At 45.9% G+C, this 11,442-nt stretch overlaps 1 long non-coding RNA gene across 1 annotated transcript in view; it reads left to right on the top strand.

Moving 5' to 3' along the window:
* Nucleotides 1-464: 464 nt before the first annotated feature.
* LOC107210415 overlaps nt 465-11,442 on the top strand; it is a 115,444-nt gene continuing 104,466 nt past the window's right edge. The window contains exon 1 of the long non-coding RNA XR_004499180.1: nt 465-674. This is a non-coding gene — a long non-coding RNA (uncharacterized LOC107210415). The remainder of the gene's footprint in view (nt 675-11,442) is intronic.

Below are 11,442 nucleotides of genomic sequence, written 5' to 3'. Positions count from 1 at the left end.
TGCTGCAGGAAGGGGAGTCCATGTGCTGCTGGCTGTGGAAGGAACATACCAGCTACAGGGTGTTCAGCCAGGCAAGGGGCAGATGGAAAGGGATGTCCTGCACTGGCTGTGAACAGACTTGGGTCCCAGCCACCAGCAGAAAGATTGAGCTCTGAGCTTTTAACATACCATGACATCATGGCCCAGCCTTCTTCTCCAACGCCTCCTCTGAACATAGGAGTAAGGTGTCAGGCCAGAGTACCCAACTGCTGGGATACTGATCCTTACCTGGGAAGGTGTTCCCTGGAGAAATGCAGACAGCAGCATCCTGCCCTGTGGGAAGCACTAAAGAAGAGAAGGCTTGGCCAAGGGGAGATGGGGAGCACACAGGAGGATCTTGGGGTGGGGTTGGAGGACAGGCTGACTTCCAGGTCCAGCTCTGGTGCAGCTGTGGTAAATGCTCTTCACAGGACTGGGAGGGACAAGTGCTCAGTGAGCAGGGCGGGGTGGATGCTCTGTGCCAAACTCTCACTTGTCTCCTTTCTCCTTAGGGCATTCTTCATTCACTAAACTTGCTACTAAGGCAGCTTTGGTGGAAGTAATCTATTTCCTGAAAGTGGAGGCCCCTCCTGGCTGAGCACTCAGTGTTGGAGCTTGGGGGAACTGCTGTTTGGAAGAGCAGAGTGGGAAAAGTGGTGAGTTTTGCTGTGTGCTCCATTACCAGGGACGGTGGACAAGAATACAGATCAACAAACAACACCAAAAAGCAGAGAACCACTTTCAATTGCCTGCATTCAGATGTTCCTGGTGAGCAGAGCAAAGCTTTGAAAGGAGAGCACAGCCTCCAGTCTGTCTGTCTTCCTCCTTTCCTGGCTGGCTCTAAACAAGACTTCAAGTGCGTAGCTCCAGAATAAACAGTGAGTTTAGGGTGGGCACCATCTTTGCCCTCCACTATCTCTGGTGCCCCAGTTAGCAGGGACATGAGCCTGGGCAGCACCCCTCTGGCACAGCTGTCAGAAAAAATAACAAGCTGGCAAGTCCTGACTCCTTATTTATATTTTGGTGAAGGTTTTTATCATGTTTCCTGCAGGCATGGGCGCAGAGGAACGGGTGGTTTTGCTGTTAGCGTGCCTTTCTGATAAAAGCCAATGGCTTTTCACAAACTCTTGAGTTGCTGTTGGGTCTCAGTATCCCCTTTTGCTTTTCCATGTCACTGCTTCTCCTGTGCCTGCTGGAAGACAGGTGTCTTCTGTGCAAAGGATTTTTAAGAAGCTGCTTAGCCTGTTTACTTTTCATCTTTATAACCCTTATTCTGTTTCTTTATTCTTCCTCTGCCCCATAAACCTCCTGTTTACCTTCCCCAAGTAGAGAAACTTTACAGGAATTGTAATATGTTAATTGAAATTGCTTCTTGCTGTGCATGGAAACAAAAAAAGCAAACTACAACTGCAACACAATGAAAGCATAAACAGGAAAAAATACAAAAAAAAAAGCTTCATTTTGGAGACATAGTCCCTTAAGAATGCAAAACCTTCTAGTCCTGGAAGGTCTGTAATTCAAGTATCAATTGATGTGATGTACTAGAAGAAGAAATGTTTAACTTTTTTATTTATGTCCAGTAAATCTCAATGAAGCCTTCAGGGAAAAAACAACTCAGGAGGATTCAAAGGAAAACAGCTCGGAGGGCTTCCAGCTGTGTACGCACCACTTTAAATTTAAGAGCTTTATGGGAATGTTATTAGTTTATTCTCAGCAGTGTCACTGGAATGAGTCTGTAATTTGGAAACCTTTGCACAACTTTCAATTTTAAAATAAAAGAGAATTCTGGCCTAGATTTTAAAAACTGATTATGGAAGGGACCCTCAAACCAGTGGTTAGGTAACCCATAAATAGTGTCTAGAAAAGCAAGTTCCTTAAGGCTGTTTCCTCTCGGAATCCAAATTTAATGTGATTTATGTGATCTTATGTTGGGAAGTCACCATGTGATTTGGGCAACCAAAAATTGGTGAATTAACCATTAGCTGAAATATTTAAACAGAGCAATTGAACACAATGAGTAGAATCATCAAAACTGAAGTGTGTTTGTGGTCTATTTGTTGACTGACAAAGGAGTTCAATCATTTGATGAGCATTTGGCTCCAAGTTGTACACCAAGGTCTAGTGTCCAGCTGCAGTGGAGCAAAATGTTCAGTTAAGCTCAGTATTGATGGTTTATAAAGATCAGATCTATTTTTATTGCTTTACTTGAAAAAAACTTGAGAAGTTCTTGTGGTGTCTTTTTTTTAAAATCTTTTTAACCCCTTCCAGCAGGATGTCAGCAGATCAGAGCCAGGCAATTATCCCCTGCAGTTGGTCAGACAGTCATCAAGGAATTTCTTTGGTCTGGAAGTTTGAAGGGGTCCTTGTCTGTGCTGCACTGGGATGCAGCTAGGCAGGACAGCACTTTTCCTCTCTGCAACTTGAATTAGGGCAAAGGAAGAACAAACTGTCACTATGAGCTGTTCCAACCAACTCCCTTCTTCTATCAACTGCCAACCATGATTTTATGTTTCATTATTTGCATTACATCATTAGTCCTGTGCTAGGTGTTGCCCATGGCTAATGATGCAAAGCCTACCCCAGGTTTGGACACTGTACAGGCTTCCCTGTAGGGCGGATGTGAAAAAGTGTTTGAAGTGCTCAAGGAGGGGAAGCTGGCAAAACCTCCCCTACCTTCTCCCCTTGGAACAGTAAGATATTTAACATGTTAATTTAGCTCACTTATTAAAATGGAATAGTCATCTAAGAAGTAAAGCCTGCACAGGTTAGAAACTCCTTTATGCTTTCTGTGCTGTGTGTCTGAGCAGGACATTTCTGAGAGACCCTGTCAGAAGTCCACTGGGCTATTCCCACTGGCACAAGCCCAGCCTGGGCACTGGGGCAATTATTCAGAATCCATCAAACTCCTGGCTCTGTAGAGCATATAAATCAAAGCATTTCTTCTGAAGATGCCTGGTTAACAAACAGATCTTGGCTAGCTACTTGTCATTGACCCAGTGTTAGTCCTGTGTCCTCACAGCCCGTGTGTGCACACGTATTTCCACTTGCATTTTTATCATGTTCTCCTTTCTGAGCTTCCCTTTTGACTGTTGATAAACTGCATTGCTTAATATGGGCGAGGGTGTTGGTTTTGGAGGGTCTGGCAGGGTTCCCTGCGGAGGAGCTATCACAGTCTGGTCTCATGGTCTATCAGCTGGGCAGTGGAGCTTGCTGGGTCCCTCCCTGCAGGAGTGTGCCTCCCAGCTGCTATGGTGGGGGTAAAACTGGGAGAGGATGTTCTGTGTATTGCTAGTAAATCTCTGAGCAAAGTGGGCTAGAAAAGGGGATGGACAGTGCAGGTGGCAGAGGAGGGTCAGCCTGACTCGCAGAGCCCTCTGTGCTACACTGACCAAGTCTGGTCTGAAGAAATGGAGAGGGAAGTAATTTCTTCTCTGGCCTGTGTTGGTGCCTCTGCCCGCCCTGCTCTTGTGCAGTGCTGTGTGTGCAGTGTCTGGGAAGCAGAGCAGGGCCAGGCAGCAGGTGCCCAGATACTTCGTTCTTTCTCAGTCCTGTGGCAAGAGTTGAGGCCAGGTGTCTGTCACCTGAATCAAACCTGCCTTAACCTGATGGAAGTCAGGTCAGGGACTGAAGCTGGAATGTATCCTGATATTCCATGGCTGGCTGTACACTGGGAAACCCAGGAGTTCTGATGGTGCTTCATTGCTGTGGTAGGAGATGCCCTTTACCCCTCTCCGGAGTGGTTGAGTCTGTCTGTACTGAAAAATGCTCTACCTCCGGAAGAGGAAATGTGGGCCCTGCTTCTCTGAGATGCTGCAGGGTGGCCAAACATCCTCAGCAGATAGAGATCATGTAATTCAGGTGGACCACTAAACTTTTAGGCAGTAATTAGGACTTATACAGTAACTCTGAGTCAACTAATACCTGTGGGTGTTGCCTTGGCATACTTCCGATGGCAAATCCTTCCTGTGTAGGCTTGATGTTCTTACATACTCTGATGGCCTTTCAAATGCTCCACTTGGAAACTTGATCAAAAACCTGTGGTGATGCCAAAGGGAGATGTCCCATTAAATTCCTCAGTCTTCCTTTGGTCCTCTAAAACTGCAGATGATCCCAGGCAATTTCTTTGATGCCTTCTTCCCCAGTGGATGAAGTAATTACGACTTCTGTGCAGCAGGCTAATAGCTCTGAAGGCTTTAGTCAGACTGATTAACAACCACTGTGTTTTAATAAAAAATGTTCTGGTAAATCTTTCTGAATTGCAGCCCTAATTACTCTGCAGCCTGATGTGCAGCAATTGCAAAGCTAATAGGATCACCTGAATCCAGTTAATGAATCCTCTGTTATGGCTTGCTGTGACTCACAAGATGTGCAGTGTTTCTTCTGGTCTCCCCTGCCCTGCTCCATTCCCTGGTGAATATTTATGCTCTGTATGGCTGAAGGTAAAGGGGGTGTGCACCTAGACTCTGAATGAATTAACTTAAATATATGTGCATCCTTCCTCTCATTATTTCAAGGGACTTTTAAGGATCAAGAGCCTGGGCTTTTTGCTTTGGTCTCAAGGTGAGTTCACTCCAGAAGTCACCAATAGCAGCTGTTGCCTAATAGTTCTTTTCAGGATTACAGGTTTTGATGAGAAATCTACTCAACCCTGTTCTCTGCTTCCCCAGCAGTACTCTGCATCTGTGTTAGAGAGCAGAGTTAGGAGAAACACCCTTCCTTCTTGTTGCTAGCATTTAAAGGTGGTTTGTCCTGCATCAGAAAAGGAAAAAAACCTAAAACATTAAACTGAAAGTAATTTGTTTTGTTGGAAATTTCTCTGTAGGATTCAACCTTTTGTATGTAAACATATTTAAGCACCCTGGCTGCCTTCACTCCCCTTTCAAAAGAAGCAATACATATTAACCTCAAATCCAAGATTTTTCATCTTTGACAAGGTTGTAAGCTGGTGATTTAGTTTTGGAAAGCTTTGGAGTAGGACTCTTGGCAAGAAATACAGACCTACCAGTGCTTTTGGTTTTAAGGTGCCTTTTGCTTTTACAGGTGATTTAGGGCTACAGGTGATTTAGGACTTGTTGGCAGACTTGTGTTAAAGGCATGGCCTCAGTCAGGGATAAACAAGGATGGTTTGAAAGTGGCCTTTCAGGAGTTCCCTCCTTGCTCACTTCTTATTCTAAATGCAATGTGCTTCTTACATAGATTTATAGGTTTAACTCCTTGTTTAGGCACACTATAAAATGTGCCTCTAACCATGTACCTTGTAACTACCATAATAGCAAGGAAGCCTGTCTGACGAATTTAGTGGCAGGAAGCAAAGTCAACATCTAAAGGATGTAATAAAGCGATTCAGGTGGGTAGGACACAGCAACATACCAGAGGAAAGACTTGACACCAGTTACATTTCTGGTCCCGTAGCTCCAGTGCTGTCCTTTATTGGGCATAATCCAATGAACCATTTGTCTGAACTCTCATGGTGTTGGGGCTGTAAAGGGGAGGATGCATGGAACAAATCTTCCTCTTTTCTGCTGCTCTCATCACAGATGATTTCATACGTGGGTCAAGCTGAAAAGCTCCAGCTCAATACAGGGGTGTTAACAGAGGATATTGGACTGGGGTTTTCAGAGGCTTCATTAAATTTCTGTCTAGGAACTTGAAGCCCTTGGGTAAGAGGGGGGAAATGCTAAATGATTCAAGTTTTGCAGTAGAGAGATGAATGAAGTTACAATGGAACCATACAAATATTATTTGCATGCTGGCAACAGATTTCAGGTCAGCCCTTTACAGCTGGGAGCAGAGAATGACAATACTTTTTTCTTTTAAGCAGAGTTTAGAGCAAAGAAAAATAAAAGGCCTGGATGATGTTTAGAAGGAGGATCAAATCCAAGCCTGGCAAATCTGCTCGTACATGATAAGACAGGGAGGGCAAGAGAGCAGAGGTGGTGCTGGAAGGTTTGTGTTGCTTTCCTGAGCATGAGAAGTACAGCATCAGTCCTGTAACTGCTTCTGTCTGGCTGGGACTTGCAAAAAATCTGTTATGAATGATGGGCTGAATGTGGGAGGAAAGGAGTGCAGTTTATCTTAGATTTTTAAATATTATAGTGTCAGACTTCTGCATGTCTGGCTCTCCCCTAAAAGTTCAGAGCATTTGAAGGCTCCTTTTGTTTCTGGTATTCACAGGCATTTATCCTCTGTGCTCTGTGCTGGGCTCAGTAACTGGGAGGGGATTAGGAATGCAGGAGCTGTACCATGGTCAGATACCAGTTTTGATTGCCTGAGGTTTTCTTGTTACTGTTTTTGTTTGGTTTTCCTCTTTATGGAAGAAATGGGTAATGTGTGGTTGAAGTTAGTTTGACTCTGAGTTGCTGGATGCTTTGGCAGTGACATTAGCTTGGTGGTTTGGGGAGAGGGGGAATGCCTCCCAGAGTCAGAGAGGTTTTCTCATGGTGGGTGGGAGGAAGTCACTTCTCACTTCCTCCTCAGACAGAGCAGAGGTCTCCTGTCTCGCTTACATTTCCTTTAGTCCTGCTGATAAATATTTGTAATTTTGATGTTTTGGAAGCTGAGTGCCAGAAGATCAAAACTCACACTTGCTGGTTTTTGTGGAGAGTGAGAACTGGCTGCTTCCCACATGTTGTCTGTGGGATTGCTTCACATGGCTGCTCTGTGCTTGGACAGTGCCTCGCCCTACCTTGGGAGCTCTCGAGACAGGAGCTGGGCAGGAAGCAGCATGGCTGTGAGCTGGGCAGAAGCAGGATGTAGGGACCAAGAGGGATGGAGTTCATTCCTGGCTTCAGGGTGATGAGCAGGCATGGCAGAACATGGAGAGCAGCATGTGCTGGGTGCTGCTGGTCAGCAGCAGACTCTGTCCTCCTGTCACATTCCAATGGCTGACCAGACCCTGCCTAACCCACGCTGCCAGAGATGAGCCTCTCCTGCTTGACTCCAGCTCGAAGCAAGGCTGGAGAGGGAGCTGTCACAGTGGAGCTCCAAGCTCACTCTCTCTGAACCGAATGTGGGAGTTTGTGGCATGTCCTTGAGTGGGACAAAGATTTAAAATCTTTACCCCAACCTATGGGGAAAGCATTCAGGAGGCTTTCATCTCTGGAAAATGCACTGGGTTCTCTGGATGAAAGAGCTATTATTTACCTATCAACAACATAATCCCCCTCCCTCCTACAGATTGCAGGCAAGCTCCTGGGGCAAACGGCAGTGTAATTAAGAACAAATATTTACTATGAAGGACTAGCTGGGGCCTGGCTGGGCAAGCAGCCATGAGCCTTGTCTGAACTTGCCTTCTGTTTGTTCCCCTTTGAAAGCAAGGAGTCAAAGTCTTTTGTCAGAGAAGCGTTTGTGAGGCACAAGATGGTGGGTTGGGCCTCTGAAGCAGCCAGAAGCTATCAGGCTGTTTGTTCTAAGCCTAGGAAATCCCCCACAAGAGGAGTTCCTTGCATCTAGAGGCACTTCACTTTGGTGTTATGGATGGCTCTTAGGTACATCTGCAAGTAAGGGTTGGTGTGGGCACTGCACCTGGTGCCATGCCAAGCAAGCAAGTCTATGGAAATACTTGTCTAAAATCCCAAATTAATTCCGTGTTTGTTTGCATCTACTTTCCCTTCTGATTTCTGTTGCAATTCAAGATTTTGCTTCCCAGGAATCAAGCCCTAGTGTGTAGATGCAAGGGAGCTTGGCTGCTGGAGAAAGCATGAACTTACAAAATTGCTGGGACTGTTTCACAGCTCAGACTTGCAGCCTACTCACCTGCCTTCTGCCACTCTGATCAACAGCAAGGAGGGGTGACAGGGTTCTTGCTCATCTCCTGGCAAGGCTTGGCAAGCTGAAATTTAATAAATAAGTCAATTGTGAGTAATAGAAACAATTGCAAGGATGTGGTGTGTGGTTCAACCAGCTATCACTGCTGTGGTAATGCAACAAGGCATGTGATTAGACTGGGAAATTGCTGTAGCAATACCAAGATTTACAGCATGAGTCCCACAGAAGGAGTACTCGTGGGAGACACACACAGACACCCAGGGCTTGCAAAAGGACTTAGCAAAGTGTCTGAACAAAGCCAGCACCATCTTCCAGAGTGCTAAGGAAGCCATGGAAGCAACTGGAGAGGTGTCCTGCACCATGCTGGTATATGTGCTTTGAAACAGTTACACCTTGTCAGAGTTTTTGAGGAATATGTCACCAGCTGGGCTGATTTAAAAGGTCTTTTTTGGTTCAATCCTCTTTGTTGTAAGAATGGTCATGTACTATCAGCAGTGTAACAGCTGGAACCAGGGTTCGCAGATGCCTGTGCTCCTGAGCTGAGCCTAACATGTCTGGAACTTTGATCTTTGAGAACTGCTTTATATACTAGATATCTGGTTTGTGTATTTTAAATAAAATCCTTTGCTCCCAGAGAGAAAAGTTTGAGGCTTTGCTCTGAATGACTCGTCTCCTTTTGTTTGGGAGCTTGGGTGCAACACCAGGGAAAAGGCAGAGGTTATCGACTACACAGGTCTGGGGAATAGGAAGGGCTCTGAGCCATGGGCTAGGAAGCCACAGAGTCTTTCTCACAAAGAAATGAGTGGCTCTTGCCCCTTAAGAGCGCAAGAACAGCTTCAGCAGTGCCATTTGCTGTGGCTTTATCAGTGCCCACCTCCTGCTTTGGCCCTTGGTGTGTGTGGGGAGGAGGTGGCTGCTCAGCCACTGACAAGTGTGGTGACCAGTGTGTTAATGCTGGCAATCCCCAACTGCACTTGGAGCTTGAGTGGAACGAAACTTGCTTGCTGTTTTTCCCATTAAACCTGCACCATCCTGGCTCATAAGTGTGTGTGTTTTTTGGCTTCACTGTCCTGAAGAAATGCCAAAAAAGTTGTCAGGTCTCTGGTTTGGCTTCTACAAAGGTGTTGTCCATTCTGGTGTCCCGTGCATATGGGCTGTAGGAGAAGAGCCCTGCTTTTTCATCATTGCCAGTGAGCCAGACATCTACAGTCCCTCTGCCAAGCTTGTTCTGCTGTTCAAGGGTTCTGCTTGATTTTTAAAGGGAAGTTGATTTTTAAAGCTGCCTGGAGTATTTGCTGTGCTTTCTGAAAGAGAAGTAGGCAATGAAGTTCTGGTCAGAGAAAATATATGTTGGTTCTTTTGGGGAATGATTCTGGCCTTGTTTTGTTGATTCACACTTGCTGTTCTTTCATGGGCACATTTGCTCATTGTCAGGTTGAGGGATGCATGTCTTTGGAGTACTGTGTCCTGGAAAGGTGAGTGCTTGCAAGTATGCCTTGGATGAGACCTCATTCCCTTGGCAAGAGGATCCTGAAGCCAGATAGGCTTCTATAGACAGTGCTTGTATCCAGAGATCTGCATCATCCTTGTGCAGCAAGGCAGTAATCAGGACTAGGGAGACTATCTTTTAAAATTGTGTTTGGAGTTTTGTATCAAGGACAAGTCTGTGCCTGGGACTATGCATACACTGAAGAATGTCTTCATTTCCTTAAACTTAGCATGTTAAAGAGCGAGTTGCTGAAATACTTCCTACTTCTGCTCTTCCCCAGTAGTTTAGAGACAAGTTTAATAACTATTATTTGAAAAGAACCTAAGGAAAGAACTCAAGATATTCTTTTCTGTCTGACATTACAAAGAGACTTTCACACCTCATCTCCAGGCACTGCCAACTGAGTTGTGTCTTTTGTGATAGTTATCAAACAAATAGAGTAGGTACTTCCTAGCACTGTAGGTATCAACTGGACATTGAGGTGAAGCACACAAAGGAACCTGAGAAGACACTGAGGATCCCCAGAGAGGCAAGTGGGAGGTGCAGGTTGCTGTGGACTGCACATTCCTACACTGAGCTGGTGAGGAAGAGTTAACTCACTTCTGTCTGAGCTGAAGCTGGAAGCAGAGGTTGATTGACTGAACATTGGAAATCCTCTCTTCATGCCAGGTGTAACAAGGATCATCTGGTAAAAATGTGTGTCTGCCTGAGACAGATCTGCCTTAGACATGCATTAGCACGAATGGAGTTTGCTGTCTGCTGGAGGAGCCAGGTCCCCAGTTGAGCAAAGCCTAATGGAAATTGGATCCAGTCCAGAATGTCTGGATGGCATATGATATTTACTGAAATATGGTATTGCTTGTGTAAGCAGCACACCCTTCTCCCTCACTCTGGAAACCATCTGGGCTTCATGTGTGAGCGGCTGAAAACCGGAGCAGGAGAGTATCTGATGCTGTGTGGCTCCTGTGATGTGTTTCCCACTCTGGCCCCCCTGCCTGGGTGTCCTTGCATTTGCAAGCATGGGAGTCTCAGCCATGCCCCAATGTCCTCTTCACCCACTGAGGGCTTTCTTCCCATGCTCTGCAGTGGTTGTAAATGGAGCAGGGCTGTGTGAGGAGTTTGCATGGGGCTTTACTGACGGGGTAGGAGGCAAACTGTCTTGCCTTGGCCAGGGTACAATCATTTTGCTGGCCAAATCTTTCATTTCTAGCTGGGTCCACAGCCTGTAGTTTTATTGACTCTACTGATTTTTATACAAGCTGGACTCAAAGCTCCTGGGAACAAGGAAGGATTATTTGGCATGTCTGTGCTCTTGCATAGCAAGTGTTTTTTCCAAATGCAGCTGAGCACCCTTAGCAGAAACTTGGGACTGGGCAGAGGCTCCTGTCCTTGACAATGCCAGGCTAAGAAATTTTTTGTTCAATTGCTGCATTGAAAGGGCAGGAGGGGACAGAGGAGTACACAAAATAATGCAAGTTTGGCTGTGCTTTCCTTTAGCTTTTTGGAGGGGAGTTAGTTAAAGGTAGGACTTCTGGGGTGGGGTTAGGGTTTCCTCTGCTGTTTTCAAGGCTTTCCTTGTAGCTTCCTCTCTGTCTGTGAATGCACACTGTGGGTTTTGTTTCTTAGAGGGAGCATCATATGACAGCCCCAGCATCTCTGATCTTTCTGGCAGACTGATCCCTCTTCCTTCCTGAACTTGATAAACAGTCCAAGAAACTGTGCCTGTGTGTGAGTGCAAGTACGTCTTTCACAGACCACAATGCTTCTCCATTCTTGGTGTGGTTTTTCTATCCTTCTGTCAGAGTTTCTGGTGCTTCTCTGCTTTGCTTTCCCATCTCCCCTCCTGCTGTGGTTTACCTGCTGCTGCCTGACTTGAAGATGTGGGTGATACGTGAACAATCCATTTTCTGAGAACTCTGACTTGTGCTCCCTGGCCTCCCACCCTGATGGCACAGGTTTTCTGAGGTGGTGGTCAGGGTTTCAGGCCCTCTTGACAAGACTTTGCAGGGCTTTCTGAACTCAGCCTGCTTGTGCAGTGCTGGCAGTTTCTTCCTGCCAAGTGGTTGCTGTGGCTTGCAGGTTATCCAGATGTCCAGTGCAGGCAGATACTATTGGAAAGGGAAAACCTTCTCTGTGTGTCTGTGTAAAGCACTGTGGCACAGCAGAGC

The sequence above is a fragment of the Parus major genome, chromosome 12, assembly GCF_001522545.3.
Source record: "Parus major isolate Abel chromosome 12, Parus_major1.1, whole genome shotgun sequence".
Lineage (NCBI taxonomy): Eukaryota > Metazoa > Chordata > Aves > Passeriformes > Paridae > Parus > Parus major.
The sequence above is the reverse complement of the archived record's forward strand: the minus strand, read 5'-3'. Positions and strand labels throughout refer to the sequence as shown.